The sequence below is a fragment of the Thamnophis elegans genome, chromosome 3 (assembly GCF_009769535.1).
Source record: "Thamnophis elegans isolate rThaEle1 chromosome 3, rThaEle1.pri, whole genome shotgun sequence".
NCBI lineage: Eukaryota > Metazoa > Chordata > Lepidosauria > Squamata > Colubridae > Thamnophis > Thamnophis elegans.
The window spans coordinates 54686212-54707000 of record NC_045543.1 but is presented as its reverse complement, the minus strand read 5'-3'; positions in this window follow the sequence as shown (position 1 = coordinate 54707000).

The following is a 20789-nucleotide window of genomic DNA, read 5'->3' as shown; positions in this document are numbered from 1 at the left end:
AGGGAAAGGGTTGTGCAATAGGCAGAGAAGGTTACACTATCAGGTATATGTTTGGAAATGAAAGAGTTCTAAGCAGCCAGATGACCAAATTCTTTGGCCACAGGACAACAGCATCCACCAAAATAAGCAAACCATTTTACCATGATGCAAGAAAGATTTCCCAGCCAAAATACCCAACTTGTTTGCCTCAAATATATCCTTGTTTGCTTCATCAGGAAGTTACTGGGATGTGGCTTCAGGACAGCAATTGATGCTAAGACATGAGTGAGGCTAAGCATTGCTGGCTGGGGAATTCTGGGAGTTGAAGTCCCCCCCTCTTAAACTTGCTGAGATTGACAGATACTGATCTAGACCTTCTCTCTACAGGAATGTTTGCCAGATTCCAGCATTCCATTCTCGATCATGATGGAAAAAAAGTTGACTGCTCTGAGTAAGCCTATTTGGTATGCTAGGATAACAACTTCCAGAATTCCCAGCCAGCAGGGTTGAACCATTTTGACATTGTAATTGATGATCCCAGAGAAAGCAAGTGGGATGAGTGCCACTGCCACATCAGTGGAGCTCCAGGTTTATCCCAACTGGAGAACCGGGAGGGCTGTATCATCAGTTGGCGTCCATGCTCACATTTCCCTGCAATCAAGGGCCACTTGCCACTTTGTGCCAAGTCTACAATCCTAAAAACATTCATCTCACTAGAAAGCCCACTGATGTCAATGAGCTCAGGCCAGAATAATTTGAAGGGGGAAAATATTTGAGGAATATAGCCAAAAGAAGTATCTGTCTCTGGAGGCAGACTTCCTTGGAAAAGGCATATATCTTTTTTTTTTTTCAGTCTGCAGATTCAGCATCTTACTCAGAATTAAAAACAAAATACTTGTTTTTTCTGCTTGTGGAGAAAAAAAAGATTATTGATAGAGGAGAAATATAGACTGTAGACTGTAGTTTTAAGAACTACAGAGTAGATCTGAGATAGGGAATTCCAGCACAAAAGATATAATTGGTAGAAGGAAGGACAGGTTATTTTGGTCTTAGGGGAGGAACTTATGAAGGATTTAGAAACAGAAATGGGTTTTTAAAAAAATTCCGTGCAATTATTTCAGATCTAGCCAATATAACCTCAGGCCTACCAAGCGAAACATATGTCTTAATTTACAGCATTTTGCCAGGGAATTGAGGAACATTCTTTTTTAATGTTTGCCCACAGGGCTGTGTGTATATGTGACAAATGACAATTTGGGCTGAATTTGGATTGATACCATATTCAGTATATTGAATCTAACATGTGAAACAAATAAAACTTTAGGAAAAGTGAGTTTTTGAATATTTGTTCCCTGATCTTTCAACTTTAATTGTATGGCTGAGAGGAGATTGTGTGTGCCTGTGTCTATATTTGTGTATGTCTCCTTTTTTAAGTTTAATGTCTGTGGAGATTTTCAGTCATCCAGGTGATGGTTGTCCCAAAAGTGCCTTTTCAAAAGGCAACTGGACTTTGTTTTTCCTTGAAGACATTTCACTTCTCATCCAAAAAGTTTCTTCAGTTCTGACTGAATTGTGGAGATGAAAGGATTTATATTCTTTGCAGTCATCTGGACATTAGTACTCTTTCTGAGAGTCATTGAGACCACGTTGAGGCCACTTACTAATCTTGTCATCAGGAGTAAAGTTTTGACTTTTCATTTAGTTTCATGCAGTGGTGGGTTCCTAATGGTTCGGACTGGTTTGGCCAAACCGGTAGTGGTATGGCAGCCTGGGTCACTGGATCTGGCGGCAACCCAGGCCTGCCACATCCCCGAACCGGTTCCCCGATCTCTGCTGCCATTGCTGGCATGTTCCTGCGCATGGACAGATTAGTTTTCAGTCAATTGCACATGCACAGCAACCCACCACTGGTTTCATGTCATATATTAAGAAAAATTCTGGTCAATCTAGAATGTCATTAATTTCTTTATTTCTTTTTTCTCAATAGATTTTAGACTGTGTTAGTTAAAAATCCATACCGTGTACGGGTTCTGGGAAGTCGGGGGGGGGAAGGAGGAGGGGGGTGGGGGGGTGGAGGGAGGGAGGGGTACACACAACAAAAAAAAATTGTACTTCAATGTCTTAATGATTGACAAATGATGACATATTTGTGGTTTTTTTTAAAAGAAAAATAAAAAAGTTCTGTTTAAAAAAAAAAAGAAAGAAAAATTCTGTGGCTTTTTACCATATTTGCTATTTATTCAAGTTCTCAGCCCCATAACATTTGTATACTGGCATAAGGAGGCAAATGTAAGAAAGGCAAAGCAAAACTTACAGTTCACCATCACAAGACCTTAGACATAAACAAATCTTCAAAATTAGAAAATATCTATTATATTTAATCCATGCTTATTTTCAGTATATCCAATATTGGTAGTATGGCATTTGGTCAGGGTTCCCCAAGTGTCATTCACAATTGCTTAAAATTGAATTATTTTTCATTTCATCTAAAACTAGTCCAAAACCTGCAGAGAAATTCTTAGTTGCTTTTTCAGAAATGTGATTGTGTTTACAAGTGTGACTTGTAAACCATGATTAATTGCTTATTGTAGTAGATAATGACAAACAATCAAATCTTATTTAACAAATTGAGATTAAGAAAACATTGGCCTAGTATGATATATGAATTTCCGGTAAGTGTTTCTTTCTCTGTGTTTAATACAGGTAGTCCTCAGAGATGGGTTGCTGTTGGTTCTGCCCAGTTCGGCCAAACCGGTAGTGGAATTCAGGCCAGGGTTACAGAACCGGCAGAAACCCAGGCCTGACACGCCCCTGAACCGGTTCATTCGCCGCCGTTGATGTCGCCATGTTGGATTTTAGTGACCGCTAAAATCTGTAAATTGTTCTGCACGTGCACACAGAACAATTTACATTGAGCAGTGGAAATGCATGTGCAATGTGCATCTGGTATATGCAAGGGTTGCAAACCAGTAGTAAAACTGGCAGCAACCCACCTCTGATAGTACTTGACTTACAACAGTTCACTTAGTGACTGTTCAAACTTACAACGGCACTGAAAAAGTAACTTATGACAGTTTTCCACACTTAAGATTGGGGTCACATGATTTACACTCGGATGCTTAACAACTGACCCACATTTATGATGGTTGTGGTATCCCGGGATCTTGTGATCCCTTTCTGTAACCTTCTGACAAGCAAAGTCAATGGGGAAACTAGATTCACTTCACAACCATGTTACTAATTTAACAACCCAAGTGATTCGCTTAACAAATATGGCAAGAAAAGTTGTAAAATGGACAAAACTCAACAAATTTCTCACTTAGCAACATAAATTTGGGGCTCAATTGTGGTCATACCTTGAGGACTACCTGTATATATAAGCTTATAAAGCAAATTTAACAAGCATTTTAGCTGCTGTCTGTTCCCAAGTTAGGCTAAACTGCTTTAATCTGTGTATATGTGTATGTCTCTTCAGGACTTTCTATTCAACCCAACAAACTCGAGAATCCCATCCCTCTGACTTGTGTGAAAGCATCCAGTTCAGGCATGCTCCTTTGATAAGGCTATATAAGCACACCTACACGTTCCATTCCAGAGATTTAAGCTGTGATGAGAAGAATTTGTTGTTTTGCAATGCTCCTCACCTTTTGCCTTAAGTCACAATTATAAATTCTGGCATGCAAATCTAGTTCTAATCTCAGCAAGGTTTATAGCGTCCCCAGTCTTCAAACCATCTGGTGGACCATTCCTGTTTTCAATTGTACAGAGTCACTGAGGTGCCAGTCAACCGCAGACAAATGGGCTCCCCCATCAAGATGTGGAAAGTGTAGGATTGTCACTACATTGGTCTCATGTCACATGTGAGTGAAGTAGGATCATTTGAACCTGGTCCTTTATGCATTGAGTGAGAACTCCAGATTGATTTGTTCAAAATTTTTCCCCCTCCCTTCTTTCCTCTACCCAATTATGATTTTTGATAGTGGAAACAAAACAAAAGTAGACTTGATGGGACGGTTCTATGAATGAAATCCAGCAATTGAAGGATACCCGTTGTTCAAAAGGACTAAAAGGGGAGGGGTAGTTGCATTATAAGCTGGAAATGGTAAAAATATCCATAGTGATGAACTTACTGGAGTTATTGAGGTCATCTGCATTAAAATAGGTAGAAGACAACATACAAGCAGTGCTGGTGTTAGTATTTATTATAGATTACCAAAAGAAGAAGTGGATGGTATTTTCAAAACCAGCTACGAATCTTTCAGAGAGTCATGAAGTAGGAGTGATGGAGAATGTGAATTATCCTGACAGCTGTTGGGAGGCAAACTTTGGCAAAATCATGGTAGTTGTAGCAAATTCCTGGCCTGCTTTGACAACAACTTTCTCCTTCAGAGGATGGAAAGAAACACAAGGGAATCAACTATCCTTGACGTTATTCTGATGTAGTTCTTGACATAATCCACTCCAGCAGAGTGGATGTAATGGAAATTTTGGAGCACCAAGTTGGAATTCTTGATATTCAGGGAAAGTAAAACTAAGTGTAATCAAAAAGCTGATTCTAAAATAGGAGAATTTAATGGATAGAAGTTATTTATGTATAGACAAAAAGACACCTATAATAAAAGGACAACTGGAAATATTGGCAGCATAAAGAGGGGGAAAAACAGTGGCTGTATTAAATTTTATTAAATGACAGTTGAATATGCTGATATTAGAGTGTGCATGTGTGCTGCTTTTTGGGCTCCCTAATTGTGAGGTAAATTTCAGAGCATGCTGGTTCAGTGGAAGGACTAGTTCAAGAATGAGCTGCTTCAGGAATGTGGAGAAAGCAAGAGGCCATTTCCTCTGAGAAGAAAATAACTTCTTGGAAGGTCCTTTTCTACCTTGGGAGCTAAAGAACTGTTAGTGCTACACCCCCACGATTCTCATCCAACATGGCCAAAGACTATGGAAACTAAAGGAAAATGGGCTCATAGTGCCAGCACATCTGGAGAGAAGTCAGTTAGAGAAAGACATCCTTTGAAAAACAGTTCTCTTGGCTTTCTTAGTCTACATTTGCTCCTCAACCTTCAGATGCCACATGGGAATTTTTCTTCTTCACACAAAATTAGGAAAGAGGGGAGGGAAACTAGAAGAAAAAATATCTCACTCCTTGACATATGAAAATGTTGTTGCTATTGTTAAAATTGAGCATTTCCCCCCCTAATATATGGAAATGAATATTTATTTTTCACCTCTTATATACTGATCTGGAAGCATCACACCACAGCTGCATAACATTGGCCTTCTTGTGTTCATGTAAAGAAGATATAGAAAAATTTGCTCTTCTGATTAGCAGGCTTTGGAATATCTACCTAAAACAGATGTGGAGAAGAGTCAGAATATATGCCTGGCTTGGTAGTCTTGGATCCGGTAGTCCTTGTTTGAGTAATGCCATTGGCTTTCAAAGAAAATAATCTAGTACAGGAATGTTAAGATTCCTCTGTCCCCCTAGGACAATACCACTGATTGTTGGATCCTACACAGCTATACTTTCTTGAATGCGTTTCTGAGCACAGAATGGAATTCCATGCATCTGCTTTAGATTACCATACAGACTCTATTTGAATAATTATTTAATTATTCTCCTTTTTACTCCCTTCTGGTGTCCTCAGTGTGCTCTTTTCTGGCTGTGAAGATTCATTTGAAAATTCTCTCTAGAAACTACCACTCCTTACATGAGGTCAACGTGTAGAAAAGCAAAAATCTCAGCCCTTTTTTAAAAAGAAACACTATAGACTATCAATTATATATTCTGAATTTCATCAGTATTAGGCTTCTTTCTATTAAGCATCCCTGCTTTAATGAACTGGAAATGAAATTCACCTCATTTGATCTAACAGCTTGTGTGCAGGTTTATAGCTGTGTTTTTGGTCAGCCATATTCAAAGTTTATCAAGAATCTTTCTGGATCCGGAGTTTTTTCTTTTTTTCTTCTTCTTCTTTCTCTTTCTTTCTCCCCCTCTTTCTTTATTCTTTCATTACCTCTCCCTTCTCTCCTTTTTTCACTTTTTCTTTTAAGCCAGATTTCCACTCTTCCCACCCTTCTTCTATCTCTTACGTGTTTTTTTTTTGCATTGTACTTACAATCTTACACCTTCTAAAACTTGCTGACTATGAGTAGAAAAGCAGCCCCTCTTAGCTCCATATCAACTTCTGCCCCTTCACTGGCGGGAGGCCAGAGGACAATACAGCCAATGCTTCAGCAAGAAAAAGAGAAAGGAGCAAACTTTGAAACACTCATGCAAGTGATGCAGAAAATGAAAGCAGGACTGAAGGATGACAAGTTAGACACCCTCGTAAAGAAGTTTGAGAGTATGGGAAAAAATGGAGATAATGGAACAACAAAATCAAAGCATAGTACAAAAAGTTGATAAAATGGAAGGGAAAATTGAAAGTATGCATAACTGGATGACGAAATATGAAGATAGGATTCAAAAAATTGAAAATAAAATCCAAGAAGGAGAAAAGAAAACCGAGAAGCTAGAGAGCAGACTAAGCGATGTTGAAAGAGAGAGTAGTGGAATACTAAGATGGGAGATGGATAGGTCTGAATTTTTATTAAGATTTCAAAACAGAAGAAGAAAAAGGAGAGAATTTAGTTCAGATAATATCCAAGATTCTGAAAGATGCATTAGATATTTCCCAAGATAAGATGATAGATTTGATTGATGGATCCTTTAGAGTATATACAAGATATGCAATGAGGAATGCTCTTCCAAGGGAAGTGCATGTAAGATTTACTAAGAAAGCAACCAAATTACAAATCTTACAGAAACTGAGAGATAGAAAATTAGAATACAAAGGCAAGGAGATTGTAGTTCTCAAACAAATCCTGAGAGAGGTGAGAGAGAGGAGAATACCAATTCCTGACCAGAGTTCTGATTTAAAAAGGTGTTAATTACAGATGGCTCATACCGGAAGGTCTACTATGTACATGGCAAGGACAAAGACACAAGATAGATACAACTGAAAAGGCAGAAGCTTTTTATGCAGAATATTTTAGAGAAATGGCTGAGAAAACTGGGAAAGGTGGTTCTGTGGTACAACTACTGGAATCACCCACAACTGCGACTGAAAAAATAGAAGGAGCTGTAGGTGGAATTGAGAAAGAAGAAGGTGCGGTGGGGGATGTAAGCCGTAGAGAAAAACGAGAACCCAGATCTACTAGAACTATAAACCCTGTATATAAAGTATAAACATGGAGGAAAGAAAAATGACTACAACTAACATTAATGGACTTAATTTGGTAACTAAAAGAAGAAGAAAAAACATTCTATGAATTAGAGAAGTTGAAACTTGCCATAATTTGTCTACAAGAAGTGCAGACTCAAAAGAGAAATGAACATTTACTAATTCAACAAAAGCTTGGGAAAATGTCTCCAACACTGGCGAACTACAAGAATAGAGGAATGATCTTCTATATTAAAGGCAATATTCCAGCAAAATTAATCTACACAGAGGAAAAGGGAAGAATCTTGAACTGAAGGAGTTAAATGATAACACAATCATGCTGTGAAATAAATTAATAATGATACAATGAAGAACTAATATATCTATGAATTGAATACTCTAGAACTTTTTGCTTTAAAAAGGATAAGGATAATAATGATTTTTTGTATATTCAATAAGAGGATTGGTGACACAATGTATAATGTTAAGAACTACTACAATGATATCTTGTTATTGATAATAATTCTAACTGTTATCAAATAGATAATTAAGAATGTATGGAAAGCATGATTCTTTGGAAAAAATAATACTAATGGTAACTGAATATATAATGTCCAATGAAAGGGAGGTACTAAGTTATACTAGATGGAAAATCTGAGATGATAAATATCATTTGAGAATATGGATGCTGAAATACCTGTAACCAAACGACATGCTACATGTGATTATGTTTTTTTTTCTTTTTCTTTTTGTGTTTTTGTTTTGTTTTGTTTTTGTTTTTATTGTTGTGTGTATTAATATATAAGTATATACACAATAGAGAGATACAAAGTGTGTGTATGTGGGGAAGTATAGTTAGGACAGGTTAGTAAAAGTAAGGGAACAAGAAATGATACTAATTATGTCTGGGTTGGCGGAAATACCATCCCAAGGAAACACAAACTGAGATTTAAAATAGACACACCAAAAACAATAGGAAAAAAAGGGGAGAGAGGAGAAGAGGGTGAAAGGAAGACAGGGGAGGGGAGAGGAAGGTAAGGAGAGGAGGATGGAATGAGAGAGAGAAGGAGAGAGGGTAGAAAGGGGAGGAGGAAGAGTAGGAGTAGGAGAAAGGTACGGGAAGAAGGAAGGGGAAGAAGAGGAGGAAGGAGGAAAGTAGAGAAGGGAGGGAGAAAGGGAAAGGGGGAGGATGGAGGGGAGAGAAAGGGAAGGAGAAAGAGTAGGAAGGGATAGAGGAAGAGCGGGAGCAAAGGAGAGGTGGGGGAGGAGGGAAGGGGAGGGAGAGGAGGGGGGAAGAAAGTAGAGAAGGGAGAGAGGGTGAAAAGAGGGAGGTGGGGAGAGGAGGATGGAGGGGAGGAGGGGAGGAGGGGAGAGGGTAGGAAGGGGAAGAGGAAGAGCGGGAGTAGGAGAAAGGTACAGGAAGAAGGAAGGGAAAGGAGAGGAGGAAGGAAGAAAGTAGAGAAGGGAGGGAGGGAGAAAAGAAAGGGAAAATAAGGTGGTGTTACAACAGGAGGAAGGGATGGTAAATAAAGCAACCCAAACAGTATATTATAACCTATTAAATGAAATAATAAATGTATAAGAATGATAAATGTTAAAACACCTGTAACCAAATGACATGCTGTATGTGATGATGGCTTTTTTTTGTCTGTCTCTGTGTGTTGTTGTTGTTTTTTATGTATGTATGTGTGGTTTATGTAATAAAAATAAAAAAAAATTAAAAAAAGAATCTTTCTGGATCTTCGTTTCTGCCAAGTTTAGCACCATTCGTTGCTCTAGAAGAATATATTTCTCCTCTCATTTATTGTATAGACCAGCTGTAATTAAAAGGAAATTGAGACAACCCAGTCAGCAACTAAATTGAGACAGATGCTGAAATTCAACATGTTATTGCAAGTTGTTACTGTAATGGTGTGTGAAAATGACTTTGAGGGACACTGGGAAGAAATGTCCCTGCTTAGGAAACAATCAAACAATAGAGGGGGGAACCTGTAGTTACCAAACAGTTAGAGAGAGAAACATAGATAGATGTCATTCCTCCCAAGTAAGTCTGACAAGATACATAACCAGATCAGTTCATTCTACTTTATTGTAAGGCTACATCCATAGAATAAGGGACATGGTAGCTCAGTGGCTAAGACACTGAGCTTGCCGATCAGAAAGGTCAGCAGTTCAGCTAGCTGAATCCTAATAGCGCCGCCTAACAGAGTGAGCTGCCTAACAGACTGATCCACCTAACAGAGTGAGCTCCCGTTATTTGTTCCAGCTTCTGCCAACCTAGCAGTTCAAAAGCATGTAAAAATGCAAGTAGCAAAATAGGAAACACCTTTGGTGGGAAGGTAATAGCATTTAGTCATTACTGCAACATGACCACGGAAACATCTTTGGAAAGCGCTGGCTCCTTGGCTTTGAAACAGAAACGAGCACCACCCTCTAGAGTAAGGAACGACTAGCACATATATGCAAGGGGAACCTTTACCTTTTTCCATAGAATCTTGCAACTCTAAAGGTACAAATCTCCCACTGTCACTTTTAGCTGCCTGATCTATTAGTGTAGGTCCTTCCTAAGTTTCTTTCCTAAGTTGATTATTTTTTTAGTTAAAAGGATATTTGGTAGGGTTTTTTTTTTTTATAGAAACCTACATAATAATAAATACAACATTAAGGGCCTAATGATAAAGTATGTATCTTAAGAAATCTAAAAATAAAATGCCACTTTGTGATCTATCATCATATAAATTAATAATAATGCCCGATGTATTTTTAGATATCAGGCTTTTTTTTTCAATAGTTTTTGTAAGTACAGGTCTCCCATGAACTTTTCTAAAATTCTTGGAGATAGAAAAATCAATGAAGAAATTCAAAATGCCATATGAGACTTTTTAGGGGTTTATAACTTTCAGCTACTGAGTCCATTAAAAGCATCTTAAATTATTCATATGAATATAAAATAATGGGGACCTCAAAAGAGTTTTGCACAATTCGTATTTGATCTTCTGCACACCTCTGCTCCTCTGTCTGTGAAAAAGGACACAGGGGAATAACGTTTGCACAAACCAAAACATATCTTCAGAAGGAAAAAAAACCCTCAGTTTTTAATTTACTTTTAAATTAAAAGTTATACTTCTTTTCTTTCTTTTATTTTTCTTAACAGTTCACATGCAAATGCCTCCTTTAAAAAAAAGAAGGGCCAATGAAGTGTCCATCAGCAAGATAGGTGGAAGTTATTAATAAAATCCTGCTTAATGGCTACTAGCCATGTCTATTGGGCTGAGATTCCAGCAGCCTGGAATTCCAGCAGCAAAGTAACTGCTAGTACTTTATTTGCTAACAGAGTAGATCCCATCACAATGAAGAGGGAAGAGAATGAGATCTAAGGATTCAGGTAGTCGTCGATTTACAACAGTTCACTTACTGACTGTTCAAAGTTACAACAGCACTGAAAAAATGACTTATGACCTTTTTCCACACTTACAACCATTGCAGCATCCCCGTAGTCACATGATTTACATTTTGGATGCTTGACAACTGACTCACATTTATAACAGTTGCAGTGTCCTGGTGTCACGTGATCCCCTTTTGCAATCTTCTTACAAGCAAAGTCAATGGAGAAACCAAATTCACTTAACAACTGTGTGACTAATTTAACAACCACAGTGATTGATTTTACAAATGGGGCAAGAAAAGTTGTAAAACTTACTTGACAAATTTCTCATTCAGCAACATAAATTTGGGGCTCAACTGTGATCATAAGTTGAGGACTACCTGTAAAAGTACTATGAAGAAGTATGAAGAAACTCAAAGTGCAGATTCGATGAGCTGGTAAATCTATTTTTGCCATCATTTTCTATGTTTCTATATTTAAGACATCAACTGGTAGTAAAAACAAATATGAATCACAGTAAACAGCATGTGGCTGTTGCAACCTGAATAGCAATAAGATGACTTTCCTAACTAACATCCTATTTTATTTGTCTTTTAATACAAGGGTATGATAGAAGGAATATTCCCTTGTATTCATATTCATTTCATGTATACATAATCATGTTTATAATTATATCTGTTATCTAATTCATGCTTGATGAAATAAAACAAATAAACAAATAAATAAAAAATAAAGGAAAAGGAAAAATGAATTTGTGGTTGCATATTATTTGTAGTGACTTAAACTAGTCTAGATGAAAACCAAATGATTTTTTTTCCAGATCCATCAGTGATCTATCAAGGTTAAGACAATCTGCCTCCTTTTGCTACACAGTTATTACAATGAGCATAGAAATGGGTTCTAACCCATAACTAATAGTTTAGGTCATCACAAATTAACAGATAGGGTAGGGTAGAATAGATTAGAGTAGGGTGGGATGGAATGGAAGGAATGGAATGGAATGGAATGGAATACAATACAATACAGTACAGTACAGTACAGTACAGTACAATACAATACGTTATTTATCATGTCATATATTAATTCACAATATTTATTCAAGAGATAAAGGAAAGTGAACCAAGTAAGTAACTTGAAGTTCCTCATAAGAACAAACTCTTGACAGCCAGTTGTAGTGGATTTTGAGAATTCACTAAGCCATGTCATATTTCATTTCAGACTTACCAGGTAGAAAACATAGGAAACACAACTAGATAAGATAATTCTCTTTTAATGTGAGGCTACATTAAACAGAATCTTGCAACTCTAAAAATAAAGTTCTCCCTATCTTCTTTACAACTCAAGAAAGTCTTGGCTTGTAACACATGGATTTAACTGTGGTTGAAAAGAAGCGTGGATAATTGATGTGGCAGAACCTGGGACAAGTAGAATAAAGATATTGAAGAAGATCACAAAGTATCGAGATCTTAAAACCGAAGTGAGAAGATTATTGCATAAACCAGCCATGATGGCCCCAATGGTTATTGGCACACTGAGTTGCATACCAAAAATTTTTGGACGGCACTTAGAAAATCTGCACATTGACAAATTTTCCATCTGTAAATTGTAAATGGCCACACTGCTGGGATCAATGCATACTCTACACTGATACATCACAACAACCTGGGTTTTTGGAAAGAACTTGCTACATATTAATGCCAAAGGCCAACACTAGTTTAAAAACTGGCAGCTGTAACTTCACATTGCTTTCTATATCCTGAATTATGGTCATTGTTAAAGCAAGAGAAAACCAAGGCAATGCTGATCTGGTTTCAGGTTTCTGAAAAATCTGAATGCTTGGTGATTTCATTGTGGATAAGTTGCGGGTAATTGACCCTGATTTGTTCTGAAAGGTTTGCCAAAGTTCATGATCCTGAGTTTAAATTCTGAGCCACTCTGAAGTAAATTGTGGTTTTCAGCAAAATTAAGCCAGATTTGGTGGTTCGGACCCCAAGAGATACAAGTTAGGTTCCTTTGCATTTAGAAAGTGAAACTGAAAGGACATAAAGTTGTTCATACATAATCATAACTTGAAATGAGATCAAGGGTAAAATAGTGTTTTTAACTTCTATTTTTTCTTCTATTAAAATCTTGCTCATAAAGCCCCACGAACAAGGTAAGTTGTTTTTAAATTTTTAAAGTATTTTTCCATATGGATGTTCCCTAGAATTTAGGTTCGGACAGGTAGCGGAAATTTTGAGTAGTTCAGAGAACTGGCAAATATCACCTCTGGCTGGCCCCAGAGTGGGGAGGGAATGGAGATTTTGCAGTATCCTTCCCCTGCCACACCCACCAAATCACGGCTGCAGAACTGGTAGTAAAAAAATTTGAATTTCACCACATACATGTACACACACACACACACGTGTGTGTTTATGTTAAGGTGACCAGACGTCCCGATTTTGGCGGAACAGTCACAATTTCTAACAATTTGTCCCGTGTCCCGGGGCGTTTTTAAAAAGTCCTGATTTTCTGGCTTCATGTTGAAAGCCCAGTGGATTTGCTTAAGAAATCCTAACAGGGGCAAGACAAAAGACACTCTGTCTAACCTCTCTCTCTGTCTCAGTACTTTCATTGAAGATATTAAAACGTTAAAGCAACAAACCGGACCCCCCCCCCCCCGCCCTTTTTCCTCCTTTTATAAGAACAGATGACCCAGTACCATAGAGCTCCAGGAAATACTTTGGCTAGAAAAGTAGCAACTGTTCCTTGCTGGATTTCCCGGATGGGAGGGGCACAGAGGTTGGACATCAGCTCGTGTGGGAAAAAATGGTGGCTCCTCATTTTTCTTTGAAAAATATTTCCCTGGGACTATTTCACCATTTTAATTTGCTCAGTTCTTTGTATTAACATCTACATCATTCTGGATTGACTTAGAATGCCTGCCTGCTGGTAAGTGAGCTGGGTTTTTTTCTTTTATTTTTTAATGTATTTTAAAATAATATTTTATTTATTGTGCATAGGATTTTTTAAAATAGTTTTATTCTGTGTGGATTCTTTTTTAAAATTGTCTTAGACTATTTAAAAAAAAGATTCTATCCAAAATAAATTGAAGTGAAACCATTTTTAAAAGTTATATGCACAATACTTTGAAATATATTGTGCATAGAATTATTAAAAATAGTTTTACTTCAATTTATTCTGTGTGGAATAGTTTGAAATGTTTTACTTCAATTTATTCTGTGTGGATTCTTTTTTTAAATTGTCTTAGACTATTTAAAAAAAGATTCTATCCAAAATACAAAATACCAGCTGCAGTTATTCACTTAAGAACTGTGGCAAGAAAGGTGGTATAGTGACCAAAGTTACAATGGCATTGAAAAAAGTGACTGATTACCATTTTCCACACTTAGCAACCATTTTCACACTTAGCGACCATTGCAGCATCCTCATGGTCACGTGATCAAAATTTATATTTGTAAATTGTAGTTATGTTGAAATAAAAAAAATATATTACAATACTATTTTTGCATTGTATGAAAATTTTTAATCAAGCCCCCCACCCCCGGTCAAAGGTGTCCCTCTTTACCAATCTGAAAATCTGTTCACCTTAGTCTGTGTGTGTGTGTGTGTGTATGAGTTATAAATCACCTTACTGGAATTAAAGCTATTATAAAATATTACACAAATAAACCACAAATATTTTTTAATCACAGGCAGATATAATGGTATAATCATACACTTCTATATTCAAATACAAATATATTGAGAGAAAACAGTGATAGGAATCTAAATTAACATAATACAAACTGCAAGTTTTCAGAGGGATTTTTAATAGAAAAGGGTGTTTTTTTCAAGAGGCAACTGGATTATCTGTTTTCTCTTTGAAGACCTTTCTCTTCTCATCCAAGAAGCTTCTTCAGTTCTGATTGGATGGTGGGGAATGGAAATTTTTTTATTCTTTACAGTTTGCACTACACAGGTGACCCTGATGACGCAGATAAACCTCTAGGTGGCCTTAAATAGAATGCAAATGACCAGCCATCTGAAAGTCCAGTTGCCTTTTGAAAAATTATCTGGGGCTGAATGACTGAGAATCTCCATAGACACTAAATAGAAAGGAAATCCCTGCCTACTATGCCACTGTGTTCTAGTGGCCTATAGTCTAATATCTTGCAATGACTGATTTCTACATAAGGGCAGGTTTGTATGAGGCAGATATGCCTTCACATTGCTGTTTCCCAGCTTTTTTTTAGAACTTTAAAGAATGAAAACAGCATTGAATTGGGCTTTGGCCTGGAGCCCAAGTTTATTTAGAACAATTAATTGGTGGAACAACTTGCCTCCAGAAGTAGTGAGTGCTCCAACACTGGAAGTTTTTAAGAACAGATTGAACAAAGAGTTGTCTGAAATGGTATAGGGCTTCCTGCCTGAGCAGGGGGTTGAACTTGAAGACCTCCAAGGTCCCTTCCAGCTCTGTTCTTCTGTACTTCTCAAGAATCCTGGCACAATGCTCAAAGGACTGCATAATCTTGCAACTAGCAGCTGAGTATGCATCAGATCTAGAGGGATAGGAGTGCACCTCCATTTGGCACTTCAACCTATGACAGGTAAATGAGAGTAACAGAAGGTTAGATGCCTTGGTGATAAAAGGTTTGCTTTAGGATTGTTGGCTGTAGTCATCATGAAGTCATAGATTTAGCGTATCTCAGTGAGATACTGGAAGAGGATGGGTTCCCATTGTAGTGGTACTTTGATTTATTTTTTGAAAGTTCTCTTTGCTTGCCCAGTCCTGCCCTGGATTGTGCAAAACTGGGCTGCTTCTTCAAATCTCATCAACAAATTTCTCTTTTGTGCATTCAACTTTCTATTACATGAGGCCAAAAGGATATGGCTCCAAGCTGCACAACCATATAGGGAGTATAAGAGTGTATATAGTATATAGTGAGGCAGGGAGGAATTATACTGGGTGTATTAAGCTGTGCTTGGATATGATTTCCATCACATCTACTGGCAATGTTACTTTTACTCTGGCCAGTTTTTAAGTTATGCCATCAAAAAGTACATAAACCAATATCCAACGAGTAGTGATTTTTGCCGTTATAATAAGACTCAGTTGAGGGAACATGTAATGTTGCATTGCTCATTATATAGAAACAGAATCAAGTATTATCATGTTTAGGACACAATGACTTTATATCTGCTTTTGTTAGTCCAAATATTCAACAGTGCAATGGCCTAAGGGTGAAGATGCTCACCTCCCATTCAGAAGGTTGAAAGTTCAATCCTAGGTAGAGGCTGATGTTTCTCTCCCAGGGTGCAAAGAAAAAATACTTACTGTGAACTGTGTGTGTTGTCAGGAAGGGCATCTGGCCAGTTGTTGTTGCTCAGGTCCATCCAGTCACACTGACTCTACCCTGAATTAAGGGATTACAGGATCATTAAAAAGGTAGAATTTGTTAATCCTAATATAGCACAATGGAAGACTCGTGCATATAGTCCTGTAATGTTCATAATGTTTTATTTCTGGACTTTATGGTTAAAATATTGGCATAAAACTAATTTGGGTGAGTGTTTCATTTTGCTTTGTATCAGTGATTCGTTGCAGGCAGTACCTCCCCATACGGGCGTACCAGAGCCTGCCCGGAGCACTGGATACCATTCCAGTATGGTGCTTCAGAGGGCCCACCCTCCCGCCTGAGCTCCTTACCAGTCTTTTAAAGTCTTCGGCGCTTCTGCGCATGTACACAGCACGTACAGCGTCTGCGTGATGCACGTACAGCGCCTATGCGATGCTCTTCTGAGCAACGTACCGGTTGGAACAGGGATCTGGAACCCAACACTGCTTTGTATGCATATGTAGAGGGAGGGAGGGAGGGAGGGAGGGATGGAGGGAGGGAGGGAGAGAGAGAGAGAGAGAGAGAGAACATTAGTTGTTGTAGTAGCAATACACACACACACACACACACACACGGTCATCTGTTCATTTTCCATCCTGGTATCATTTTGAAAATATAGTTTTGTTCTCAGGCCTGTGTGTAGCATAGGTGGGTTGCTCCCAGTTCAGCCCAGTTTGGTCGAACCAGTAGTGGAATTCAGGCCTGGGTCGCAGAACCGACAGCAACCCAGGCCTGCCACATCCCCAAATCGGTTCCCTTGCTGCCACTGGGTCGCCACCATTTTGGTTTTTAGTGACTGCACATGCACAGTTCACTGTAAATTGTTCTGCGAATGCATGAACAACAATTGGCATTGAACAGCTCCCACACATGCAGCACGGGTTGTACGCGGGTTGCAAATTGGTAGTAAAACCGGCAGCAACCCACCCCTGATGTGTAGGTTGGCTTTGTTTCCTTTCTAGTTATGGATGAGATTTGTTTGTGGTATAGTTCCTTCTGAAGGTTTGGGAATTTTCATGATTGATTTATTTTTTTAAGTTTATTTTATTTTTTATCATGTAAGCCGCCCAGAATCATTAAAGCTGGGCAGCATCTCAATTCTACAAATGCAGACATAAATAAATAAGGCCACCCGTTTTATTAGGTTTTAATAGGATGAAAACTGCCTCACCATGCTGACTCTTGCTAAGCAGTTGCTCTTCCATATATCCGCTGATAGAGATTACTCTTGTTAACAGAGGAGGGAGCGTATTGGACTCTGGAAAAACATGGGGTTTGAAGTAGTGTGAGATTCCACAGGAGTGATCTGTCCATTAGAACTATGCAATCTTGTTCACACATGAATGACACATATAATGAATATAAATATGTGAACTAGGCTTGCATCTCATCAGATTGACAACTATGCCTGGGTCCAGTGGGAATAGTGACAGCCAAACAGCTGTGAAATTCAAGGCAACTTCTTCAACTCTAGAATATTGCACTGCTCGAAGAAGAAAATAAGTACAGATGGACTTAACTGATGCTCTACGCTGCCAAGGAAAGTGAGGACTCAATGTAAACAAGTCAGTTACAGTATTATTATTTCCCTCTGTTTGGCTTCTTTTAATCCTTCCAATCTCACAGGTCATATTTCTCATCTGGATCCTCCAATGTAGGGGGCACAAGGACTTATTTTTGCTAAAAGACCTTGATTCTTATTATCAAACAAGACAGCATATATTGATCTTGAAGTGTATGCAAAATACAGGACATTAAAATATTTATCCATTGGTAGGTCTTCCTTAATTTTTTAAATTTTACTTTATTATTTTAATTTTATTTCATTTTATATTTCCTTTATTTTATTATTTATTTTAAGATGGCAGTTTAATATTCATGTTAGCCAAGAACTGCTGGCTGGCAAAGCCTTATTAGAAATGACATGATGGGTTAGGGAAGAATGGACGATGTATGTATTATTTGCTGCCTCTGGATTAGAAGAGAGTATAGATCACCTAACTTTGTTATCTTCTCCATAACATTTTAATGTCTGAGCAAGGAGTAGCACCTGGTTAACTTTGTTGACCAGAAGTTAAGCAGAATTGTATCTGATTAATACTTGGTTGGGAAATCCCATGGCTGCAGAAAAACACAGAAAAATCATTGTTCAATTATATAATTATCTTAGAACTATATTCTTATCTTACTATTATAACTAGGATTCAAATTTGAGGATATTTTTACCTTTCTTTAATCTTTTATTATCAGTTATGACAGGAAGGAAGAGGAAGGAAGAAAGGAAGGAAGGACAGAAAAAAATGTTTGAGGAAACATAAATGCTGATCTCAATAGCAACTTTAACTCAAATAGTTAAAGTTAACAGTGGTTCAATATTAATTTAATATTATATAGATGTGCTCTTTCTTAGAGGATACTTGAGAAATATATCAGATTATATTATAAATTAAACTACTTCAACATAGTTTTACATTTACCACATTCTCAAGCTTCTGTTTTGTCTTCTGTGCTTCCCTGCCAAGTCCTTCCTTTTCCTGTTCAATGTCTCCTAGGACCTTAGTAGTACTTTACATTAGATATGCTCAGATATTAATTTAGGTATGTCTAGAATGAGAATATTGAAAATATGTGCCTCACACATTTAAGATCAATTTACTACGCTGTTTTTAAAATTCATATAGTATCCTTTAACAGATCGGAAATTGATCTAAAGACAAACTAAGGACAAGCAGAAATAAAATTAAATAATCCTATATTCTATATCACACCTACATATAACAGTACATAACTGAAAACAGTAATAGATCTTATGGACAAGTTCCAAATCAGTAGATCAAACCATTAGGTCAAACCTACAGCTCTGTAATTGAATCTCTGATCCAATTAAACTTGGACCAAAGCAAACAAAACCACCAAGGATTATCTGGATTGGAAGGGAGAAGGTTTTTTTCTTGCTTCATGATCAACCTTATTTCACAAGATGCTTTTTCTATATTTGCCCGAAGAAAATGATGTCTTCAGATGGATTTCACCAATAGGATTTTATTTTATTTCTCGAATTTATATAGCTGACCATCTCACAAAGCAAGCGGACAACTCATAACAATGAGTAAATCTATCATTATTAGTAACTCATTGTTAATTATTATTATTATTATTATTATTATTATTATTATTATTATTATTATTATTATTCGCAACAACAGAATTGTATCACAGCGGCCAGTTGTTTCGCCGGATTTGGCATTGGTTACTAGTCGGGCCCCACCCAGGGGCCTAGGACGTCGTAACGTATTTTCGTAATATGCGTGCAGATCCAAGCAGTGCGGCTTTTTGCATTTGACTGATGGTGATTTTGTCAATTTTTAACTGTTTTAAATGTAATTCCAGTGCTTTTGGAATAGCATCCAGTGTGCCGATTACCACTGGAATTACCACTGTTGGTTTGTGCCATAATCGTTGAATTTCAATTTTTAAGTCCTGGTATTTCACGATTTTTTCATATTCCTTCTCGTCGACCCTGCTGTCACCTGGTATTGCGATGTCTATGATTGTGACCTTATTTTTCTCAACCACTGTGATGTCTGGTGTATTATGCGCCAGCATTTTGTCGGTTTGTATACGGAAATCCCACAAGATCTTGACCATCTGATTTTCTGTGACTTTTTCAGGCTGATGTTCCCACCAGTTTGTTGCTGTTTTAATATTATAATTTTTGCACAAATTCCAATGGATCATTTGTGCTACTGAATTGTGCCGCAATTTATAATCCGTCTGCATGATTTTTTTACAGCAGCTGAGTATGTGATCAACAGTTTCATCAGCTTCTTTGCAAAGTCTGCATTTGGCATCATCAGAGGATTTTTCAATTTTGGCCTTAATGGCATTTGTGCGGATAGCTTGTTCTTGCGCAGCCAGGATTAGTGACTCTGTTTCTTTCTTTAATGTACCTGCTGTTAACCATAACCAAGTTTGTTCACTGTCCACTTTATCTTTTATTTTTTCCAGAAATTGGCCATGCAATGCTTTGTTCTACCAACTCTCCATTCTTGATTTTATCACATCTTTTCTGTATTCTTGCTTCGTCTGTTGGACCTTCAGTAGATTTTTGTTCTTTACTTCGATTAATAGATGTTCTTGACTTTCTTTTAAATAATCAGCCAGTGCATGTTTTTCTTCTTCAAATGTTTGCTTCACTTGTCATAATCCTCTGCCACCTGATTTTCAGGACAGGTATAATCTATCAGTATCACCACATGGATGTAAACTGTAGTGCATTGTCATTAGTTTCCTGGTTTTTCGGTCCAAAAGGTCCAAATCAGCTTGTGTCCAGTTAACTATACCAGCTGTGTATCTTATCACTGGTATTGCCCAGGTATTTATGGCCTCGATTGTATTTCCACCATTCAATTTAGATTTCAAAATTTTCCTAACTCTGTTGGTGTACTCTCGCCTGACAATAGTTTTTACTTCTCCATGCTTGATGTTATCCAACTGCAGAATGCCTAAGTATTTGTAGGCTTCATTTTCATTGCATTTAATTAGTTGGCCATTGGGCATTTCAATTCCCTCACATGCAGTGATTTTGCCCTTTTTTATGGAGGAGATGGAAGTGGGAGTCACCGTTCTACGGTGGTTCTCCTCCTACCTCTTCAGTATGTCGCAGTCGGTGTTGGTCGGGGGACAGAGGTTGACCCCTAGGCCCCTCAATTGTGGGGTGCCGCAGGGTTCGGTCCAACCCCCTCTCTGGCTGTGGATGCTGCCCCCGAAGGACAGTTCAGACAGTCCATCCTTGATCCTGAGGGGTGAAAACTTACACCACTCAGAGAGGGCCTGCAA